Below are 9,873 nucleotides of genomic sequence, written 5' to 3' on the forward strand. Positions count from 1 at the left end.
CACCCAAGTGGAGTAGCTGTTGCACACATATGAGTATGCTGATATAGATGTACATATAAATTAATCCAAATGACTATCAATTAATCCATAATTTAATGGATTGTATTAATTATCTCTTATTACTGTAATCTAAACACTATTAATTACTAAATTAAAAGCTATGTCCACATTTGTTTACGCTGGATCGATAACAGTGGAATTGAATTGACAATCTTGTTATATATGTATCATTTCGTCATCAACGGCTTGAATCTTACGCAGCACATCATATGGTTTATATTTAATTTGCCTCTTACTTATTAGATTATCGACGTCCCAAGCTTCACTCCAACAAGATCATTTTGGGGGTTCTCCATTCATTATTTTCTTTTGTGAATTTCGTTAATTGTGTCTATTTTTTAATTGCAATTTATTCATTCGAGCAATGGTAAAGTTACTTTTCTAAATAAATTGTATTAAATTATTGTCCAAATTAATTTACTTTGCTTGTGATGTCAACAATTATTGCACCCAACCCCACTTCCATAAAATACATATTGATTTATATATAAATATCTCGGTCTTGACAATGTAAGTACAATTCAAGGAATTTTTTAAGTCGAGATTGTAACGGTCATTATCCCCACATTACAATTTGGGAAACGCTAGGCTGCTAGCTACTTTAGCTTCACACATTTGTTGACAATGACATTTTTCAATAGCATTAATTTCCCTTCTAATTTATTAGATTTACATTGTTTTTGAGATTTATGGGTTTTTATTTGATCCGTTAAATCATATAATCAATTGAATTGATTTTTTAATCTTACGATTTAATTAACAAATTGAAATCTAAAAAAATTGACGTTAGCCTTTTATTTTTTTCTTCTTATTTAGATTGTTTGAAGTGGTGGGAAGCACTTCCGGCCACATTATTGATCATTGAACATCAAACATAACATTGTTGAACAACCTTATTATTCCCTGTTGTGGATCAAATATTATTGATTGCTCACAATAATTGCTTCTTATGTTAAATGAGGAGCCGGTTGACAATTCATCTATTAGGCCATGGTTTTAAAATAATAATAATAAGCCCACTAAGTAGAACCAATCCGATCCAATTAGTAAAAAGGCTTAATTCCATCTAATCCAATATATAAAGTAACATATTGGATTGAATTCAATTTTCACTAATCTATAGGGATCATATTTGATTAGGTTTAATGCATAATTCGAATCGATATGTGGTCATTCCTGGCTACAAATGAACAAAGACATTAATGAACAGTTTGAGATTAATTCGTTTGAAACTTAGCTCAGGCTCATTCATTAAATAATTCATTTAGTAAATGATTCGATTTTGAATATTAATAGACTCAACTTGTGTAGGCTTGTATATAATATAGGATAGGATATGTAACGACCCCCATCCTAATAGACACAATATTGTCCGATTTTGGCTCCCCTAGACTAGAGACTTTCCAACGGATCATCCATCCTAGTACTACTTCAAGTGAACTTATAACTTGCCCATTGTGGTAGCCTACCGATGCCATCTGCACATGCTCACACACACTCACCCACCAAATTGCCACAATCACCCTCCATTTGGGGTATAACGTCTTCGCTGGCCACACTTCCGACTAGTTCAGGCTCTTTGTAACAACCCTTACCCTAACAGACACAATATTGTCTGTTTTTTACTCCCCCAGACTAGAGACTTTCTAGGACGTAACCCATCCGGGTACTACTCCAAGTTAAACATGTTTAACTTCGGAATTCTGATGGGTTCACGGCCATCACGGCTTTAAAACGCGTTGTGTCTTAGAAGAGTATTGAATCTACATATAACACTTGCCCCATCTACTGGTGCCACCTGCCCACGAGGTTGCCACATGATATCGATTTTTTCAATACAATTTGATAAACTCATTTGGACTCACGATGACCCATTTTTTATTGGAAACGACCTAATGATAATTACCCATTGGGTTTTCTTGTGTTGTATGTCTTTTTTGCGTTTAGGATCTCGAAATCATGTTTTTCAGTGGTATAGGGAAACTACTGAATATTTCAATTTTTTTGTTAAAGTCTCAACGAATTCAAATTATTCCCCTATTTTTTTTGTTTCATAATTGTTACTGATGATTCCATTTTGGCATAATTTTGCAATTCATTATTTAATAATAAATAATATTATATTTCATTTATCTTTTATATATATATATATTCTTAATTGGTACTCACAAGCACCATGCGCCTTGACTCCTGACCTTGTGAAGTAGGAGCCTGGTACCACTGGGCCACTGGCCCGTTGGTTAAATTTATATAATCAAAGTTGTTTATTATGACTTGCGCTGTATGCATGGAAGTGGTTAGTCAATTTAGTGAAACAAATGTTTCCAAGACCTCAAGACGATGAATATATCTTCTTGTTTGATTTTTGTGACTGATTATTTAAGGGGAAGAAATAGAACAATTTTTTTTAAGTAAAAAATCTCAACGAGAAAAAATCCTAAAGACTAGTTGTTTCAGGCAAAACAATCCACTATCTTGAAACAAAGTTACACATACATTGGGTCAGTTTTACACCCGCTAAGAACTAGTAGTTGAACATCCCAAGCTCGCTCTTACGACCCTATGTCCAGTTGTTATGGATTTCACGCTTACTCTTCAATTCTGATACACGGGTTACTAGAAGATGTTAAGAATTATATCTCAAATTCCCATTATTATTAGTTTCTATTTTAGAGTGTATTTTTTATGGTAATTTCTTATAGAGACGTAAATTGGGTTCTAATAAATTGTAATCCTTGTTCACAAAGGAATTAGGTATGTACTCTATAAATAAACACTTAGGCTATTGTTGAGAGTTATGAGTTAAGAGAGATGTAACCTCATGAGGGAGTACGATGATGGTAGGGGTAAGTTACGGGTTTGGTAGAGTGAACATTGATGGCGAGAGGGAGTCTCGTGGCGTACACAGAGAACTCGGTCAAGAGTTTGTGTGTATCGTCCGGTGTTGAAATTCTCTACTATTGTAATATCTCTACATATATAATAAATCTCTTCTCATCTGTGGATGTAACCCTGATTTTGGGTGAACCATGTATATATCTTGTGTTGTGGTTTGAATTATTGTTTTCTTTCTTTCTTTTGCTTCCGCTGTGCTCCAACAAAAGAATATATTAATCCTCGAACGAACTATTCTCTTCGCAATTATTGATTCCCTTTCATTTCACTCTAAAGTATAAAGATTTAAGGAAGAAAACTGATGCTCATATCGAATTGAATAATATGAATTTCACTCTGAAAATACATCGATGAGATGAAGAGTATCACCCTAAACCACTTACGTGTGTGTGTGTACGCTCCAAATAAAGTAAGAAAAAGTGATGTTAAAATATTATTGAACGTCTCAATCGTTTTTGTTAAAAAGTGATTCAAGATCTCATCCAAAAAAGTATCTTAAAGCACTTACGATAAGTGCAACCGATTGAAAAATTACCAACCAGTTAGACTTTGCAGCACTCCTAAATACCGAGATCTCTAGGATTGGTTGAGAAAAATCGGTCGGTTGTACTTTGCATGTCCAAACTACCGAGAGCAGTTGGACCGGCCGAAAAAATACCAACGAACTCAAAATTTTGGGAAATTAAAATTTTAAACTTTCACGTGCATTTTAGAGAACCCTTTCTTCAATCCAACGGTATCAAAACACTTGTTGTTCAGTTCCCATAATCGAAATTCAAAATAAAAACAAATTTACAACTCGATCTCATACGTTTTGATACGAGAATGAACCAACATTAAAACTAAATATCTCACATTTATTAGTTCATTTGTAAACGCTCATAACTTTTGTTTGTCGATATATGTTCCTAATATATTTTCATGAACATTTTCACAAACATAAGTTTATGTGGGTTCATAAATGCATGTTCACGAACATGTGTATATTGTTAGAAATAAAGGAAGAATAATATGATATTGTAGTGCAGTCAATTAAGATTACATAAAAGTCTAGGAGAAGGTTTGGGGGTAGGTGAGTGATTAACAAGTAACCTATGGATACTAATATGGTAGGTGTAATCATATATGGTAATTTGTAGTATGCAAGAAACCTAAGTGGTAGATAGAGGGGTAAACTTGTAATCTAACAGCCCCCCCTCAATTCAAGGGGAGTATGAACCCAACTCGAGATTGAAGGCAAGATCATAAAAGTTGATAAAAATATTAGTGGAGATGGGGTTTTCACCCATGATGAAGATGGAGGCACGATTAACAATTGACGTAGCACTACTGTTGGCACCGCCGCTGACTGCGTCTGACATGACAATTGAAGTGGCACTACTGCTGGCACCGCTACTAGTTGTGTCTGACGTGGCACTATTGCTGGCACCGTTACTGGTTGTGTCTGACCACTACTGCTGGCAACTATCGTGGCAGGTGACGCACTATTGCTGGCACCGCTATTGATGTGTCTTGGAGGCTGATTGTGAAGTCAAATAAGGCTTTTGCTGATTATGGACCTGAGATTAAAGGTTGCGATGTGGAAGCATAAGTTTGAAGGTTGATCACTGTCGAGGATAGGGTTGATAATGCCATCTCTGGCGGTGATTACGATAAACTAGTAGATTATTTACAAGAGATCGAAAGGCTCTGATACCATGTTAGAAATAAAGGAAGAATAATAAGATGTTGTATTGCAGTAAATTAAAATTACATAAAGGTCCTATATAAAGTGGAAGGTTTGGGGGTAGATGAGTGATGAAAGAGTAACTTATAGATACTAATATGGTAGGTGTAATCATATATGGTAATTTATAGTGCAAGAAATCTGAGAGTTAGATAAATGAGTAAACTTGTAGTCAAACATATATAAACAAAGGGTTGCTAATATAAATTCATAAGCAAGTCAAAATGCTTTTGAACACGGCCTCAAATCAAATCCAAACATGAATATGATATAGAGGTTAGCTTTTTATTATTAAACAAGTCGAGTTGAACTCAAAATTTTCAAAATAACGACGAGTTGAGCTCAAATTAGATTTTTCACCTAATCACGGAACATACCAAGCTAAACTCTCAAATCAATCAGTCAAAATCGAACAAGTTAAAGTTCAGCACACTCAATTCATTCGCAGCCCTACTAGTTCCAATTTGAGTTGGTGGGCTAGTCTAGGCAAAATGACAACCAGAAAAGTAACTTATCCATGTGTATTCTCTCTTCCTTGACATGGAAAAAACAAAACCCTAGTAGGTAAAAAAACATTTTCCTGCAAACCAAACACTCCCATTGAGTCTGCATGCAACCATTTATCTGGGGAGGCAGTGAGAGAGATGGGTTCCACTCATTAAGAAAGAGAGGGGAGGGGGTCAGGCTGCCCAACCCATGTGGGCATGTGTTATGTCTTTTGAGGACAAAGAAAACAAATGATCTCTGGCTTCTCCATGTGGATCTATTAGCTACTCTCTGTATAAATGCTTCTAAGTTATATCTATTTACTCATTCTCTTCAAATCCTAACTCATATGTCATGTCTTTTGCTCTGATAATTATACTTCAGAAAAAGCATGCCTGCTTTTTTCTACCTTTTTTTTTTTAAACTCCTTTTCAATTAACCCACATGCATTTCTGATGTGCAGGACCCCACCTTTTTTTATGCATAATTAAACCTAATTCCTTCCCACCCATTTGATTGACTAGTAAGAATAATATCTACATTGCATTCAAAGCTATTTACACTTCAGAAAAAAGTTGGTAACACTTATGCGTGTGTATATTTGTGAAATAATGAATCTAAACACATTTTGAGGTATTTATCATGTAAGATCTATATGTTTATATGAATAATTGTAAGTACTTTGAACTCAAAATCATCATTGATATAAAATAATTAGTATAATTCAAGAACCATTTAGAAATTGGAGCACGCATGATGCATGTATGAATTGAGCCTAAAAAAAAAAAAAAACACCCAACAAAAAGTTAAATACAAGGTTAACTCCCTTCCTTGAGATTTAGACAAATCTCACATGGTGGGAGTGTTTGAGGTTTATTACTCTGACTTCCTTTAAAATTATAAAATGTTAATTATATCCTTACATGTAATACATTTTTTTAATAAAATATATATTATAAAATGTAAAAAAAAAAAAAATCAATTTTATATCTCATCTCTCTCATCTCCACTACCGAATTTTTTTTACAAGTTCTGATAGGAGGGAGGTTGTTAAGCATACACCCAAACCTCAAGAGAAGTCAAAACAATAAATCTGAAACCCTCCACTTATATATAGAAAGGGAAGGTTATTCAAACCTGCATTTGGAGCTTTCAAATCATAGTCTCATGTGAAATTGAAATTACAGTGCACAAAAATGGCAAGTAGTCACAAATATTTACTATATATGGAAAAATTTTACCAAACAAATTAAAGTGGACAAAAATGGCAAGTAGGTAACACATATTTACTATTTATGAAAAAAATTACCAAACAATCTTTAATTTGTAGCTAGCCCTTTAAATCGTGTACTAAAATTCTAAAATCTAAATGCATTGCTCAAAGTAATGCCTTGTTCCAATGAACTAGGACAATTTGGTCATCAAATTTAGATGAGGTATGATTTTTCACATGATCATTATAAATACTTTACCTAACTTCATATTATAACTATTGAACTTTAACATTTTCACATAAAACTTAATCTGAGGCTGCAAAACACACATTTGAGCATTTTTCAGACTAAAAAGCCAAAGAAATTAACCCATAATTATTGCCTTTTCAATTAGTACCCCAAAAGTTTTAAGTGTAAACTAAAAAATTAATTGAATCATATTAAATAATTACTGATCACACAATTTCTTAAATTATCTTTTTTCTTCTCTTTGACCAATTGTAAACAAGGGAAGAAGAGTTGTCATCTTTGTCTAGTAGCAGGGAAGGTTAAATCCTCTCATTCAATGTAAAATATCACAATCTATATATATATATCCTCTATCTTTCATTGTATAATTACAATCTAATATATACTTATCAGTCTCATATATAGGTCATCTAGATCTCATGTCAGTCAAGAATGATAGTATATGGAAGGTGTTTGAGAGACTTAGCCCAAACAATAGTCAGAATCTCACAAATATCTAAAAGTAAAAGCACAGATCACTACCTAACATGCACATGACATCTTTATCCAAAAGAGAATAATGTTGGGGATAAAAGCTTGCACATGATATGGTATATATATCTCTAGTCTCCATTTATTTGTATTTTTTTTTTTTTTTTTTGGCACTAGATCTTGCCTAGCTTGAATATTCTTTAATAAAACAAATTCAAGTTCAAACTTCTTTTCTTTTTTCCCTCTTTTTTTCTTTTGGTGGGGTGTTACATACTACAAAGAAATGCATATATATATATATCAGAAATGAATGCATATATTTCTTATGAAAGTATTTGTGACAAAAACATAATAATGTAGCTACAAACTGTTCTTCCAACCATATTTGAGATGAGGAAACAAACTGCTATCAAAATCTATCGCTGTGGGAGAATTATTTACGAATATAAGTATCATAAATATCTTCACTTTTCGCCAGTCTTTTTCTGCATTGTAACATGTTAATGCTGAACTGAAAAATAAATATTGTCATCAGATAGTCGATCATAATTACTTGTTTGTGACTTTTGTTGAATCTTTACGCTGTTTTTGTTGATGCATGTACATTATAAGTGCTCGAAATTAATTCTTTGTAATGACATTTCTTCTTTTTTGCAATGAATTCCTACCATTTAGCACTACCTATTTTTTTCAAGAACAAGGATATGCTGCTAACTTTGATAAATACATTCCACCAAGTAAAACAGGAATATTCTTATTCTCTCTCTTTCTCTCGCTCTAAATATAACATTTAATATATAACAAATTATTTCTCAATGAAAAGTGATTATATTGTTTGTAGTTCAATTCTGTATCCAGTAGTACATGTACCTCCATAACATTCTTTATTGATGGAAGCAAACATAAAAAGTAAAATTTACCTTAATTGTTCACCTTAAAATCTTTTACTTAATTAGCTATATATACACATGCATGCAAGTTGTGTTAGGTCAGTATTACTATAATCATACAAAAGGATCTACTTAGCTAGCTTAGCATATTATAAATAAGCTAGATAGGAACAAGTAAAAAGTTATAGAAACATGAGAGTTCCTGCACTATACTACTATGCGTATCACATTCAATAGATGAAGTTAGATAACGAGATCCACATGAGAGCTTCAGTATTATACAATATGTATCGCGTTCAATAGATAAAGTTAGACAGTGACGACTTTATGTATCAGTGGGATAAAGAGAAAGTCTTTAGGGTTGTGAAATTTCTTTCGAGTACAAAACAATGATTTATTAATTTCGATTAATTTGATAAGGGTCTCTCTCAACATCATTACTTTATGGGCAAATATATAAGATCTTGGGTAAAGTGTACATTGATAAACCATTTATGGAAAGGCAAGCCCTAGATCTGCTCCTTTCTCTGCAAGAAAGTTGCAGTGATGCTATATGTATTGTAAATTTGGTTTGAATGAAAGCAAAGCACTTGGAAGAGCCATGAGGCTTTGGTATGGAGGTCTAGCTGAGCTGGTACAAGATATGTGTGTTGCATCACTTGTGTGTGTGTGTGTGAGAGAGAGAGAGAGAGAGTTGCCGAAGGGTATGTGGATTTTTGTGGTACATTCTCCTAGGACATGAGATGAGCTTAGGGGGCTATCTATTTTATGGGCCAAAGAGGACAAAGTGAAAGTGATGGTAAAAGAGAGATGCTTAACGGTCTTTTAGGTTTTGCAGGTCTCTCTCTCTCTCTCTCTTAATTGAATTGAAATTGATATGAATTTGTGGGGTTTGTGCTCTCCACTTTGCTTGGGAAGCGTAGCCAAACTGCCAAAAGCTATGGGCTTCTCATCGATGCATGCTCACTTCACATGGCACCCTCTCTCTCTCCCCCGCTCTCTCTCTCTCTCTCTCTCTCTCTATATATATATATATATATATTGAGTGTTTAACATAATTCTATATGTAATGATATATTTATAACTTTGTTGCAATGTTTAAGTTTTCAATGAGATTTATATTAACAAGTTGAGATGTCAATGCACTTTTTGAAGTACTAGTACTATATATGCAAGTCTGTAATGATGCCGCTAGGGTTTTAGTTTAAAAAATGAGTTTAGTACTTGCTAATTCTTAATTATTTACCCAGGTTTTGGGGGCATCATTCTAGGTTATATATATATATATATTAATTTTTTAGAGTTTACTAGTATTAATTTTGGGGAATCAGTTTAGTTGTTACTATTTAATACAATTAATATTGAACATAATACAGTGAATAAACCCATAGGAAATTGCCTAGCTTTACATTCCTTTTGCCCCTAGTTTTTGTTCATTGAATTACAACATATCATATATAGCCCATTGTACCTACGACCGACCTACACACCCGAAAAATATTAAGTATTCCGGAAGTACCGATTATACAGTTATCCGGCCAATGTTTACTAGTTGCATTTTGAATATATATATATATATATATATTATTACTCAAATTGAACTACAAATTACAGCATTAATATTTTCAAACCAACCTTTGGGCCTCACTGCCCCAGGGAAACTTTACTTTAATCTCATGTAAATGGGTCCATATGTACCCGGTCAACAAATATCTGAACAAAAATGAAATGCATAGCATCAATAATAGGACATGGTGGGTATGAATTATATTTCAGGACAAAAAAGAGAGAAATAATAATAATAATAATAAATTTTGCAGTGCATAGACCTTCCTAGGCCCAAATTGGGGCAATTTCAAAATTTGGACCACAAAACTTGAAG

Source organism: Cornus florida, unplaced genomic scaffold (genome assembly GCF_030987335.1).
Source record: "Cornus florida cultivar Cherokee Brave unplaced genomic scaffold, ASM3098733v1 CherokeeBrave_3.0.0_Hap2_Chr05, whole genome shotgun sequence".
Classification (NCBI taxonomy): Eukaryota; Viridiplantae; Streptophyta; class Magnoliopsida; order Cornales; family Cornaceae; genus Cornus; species Cornus florida.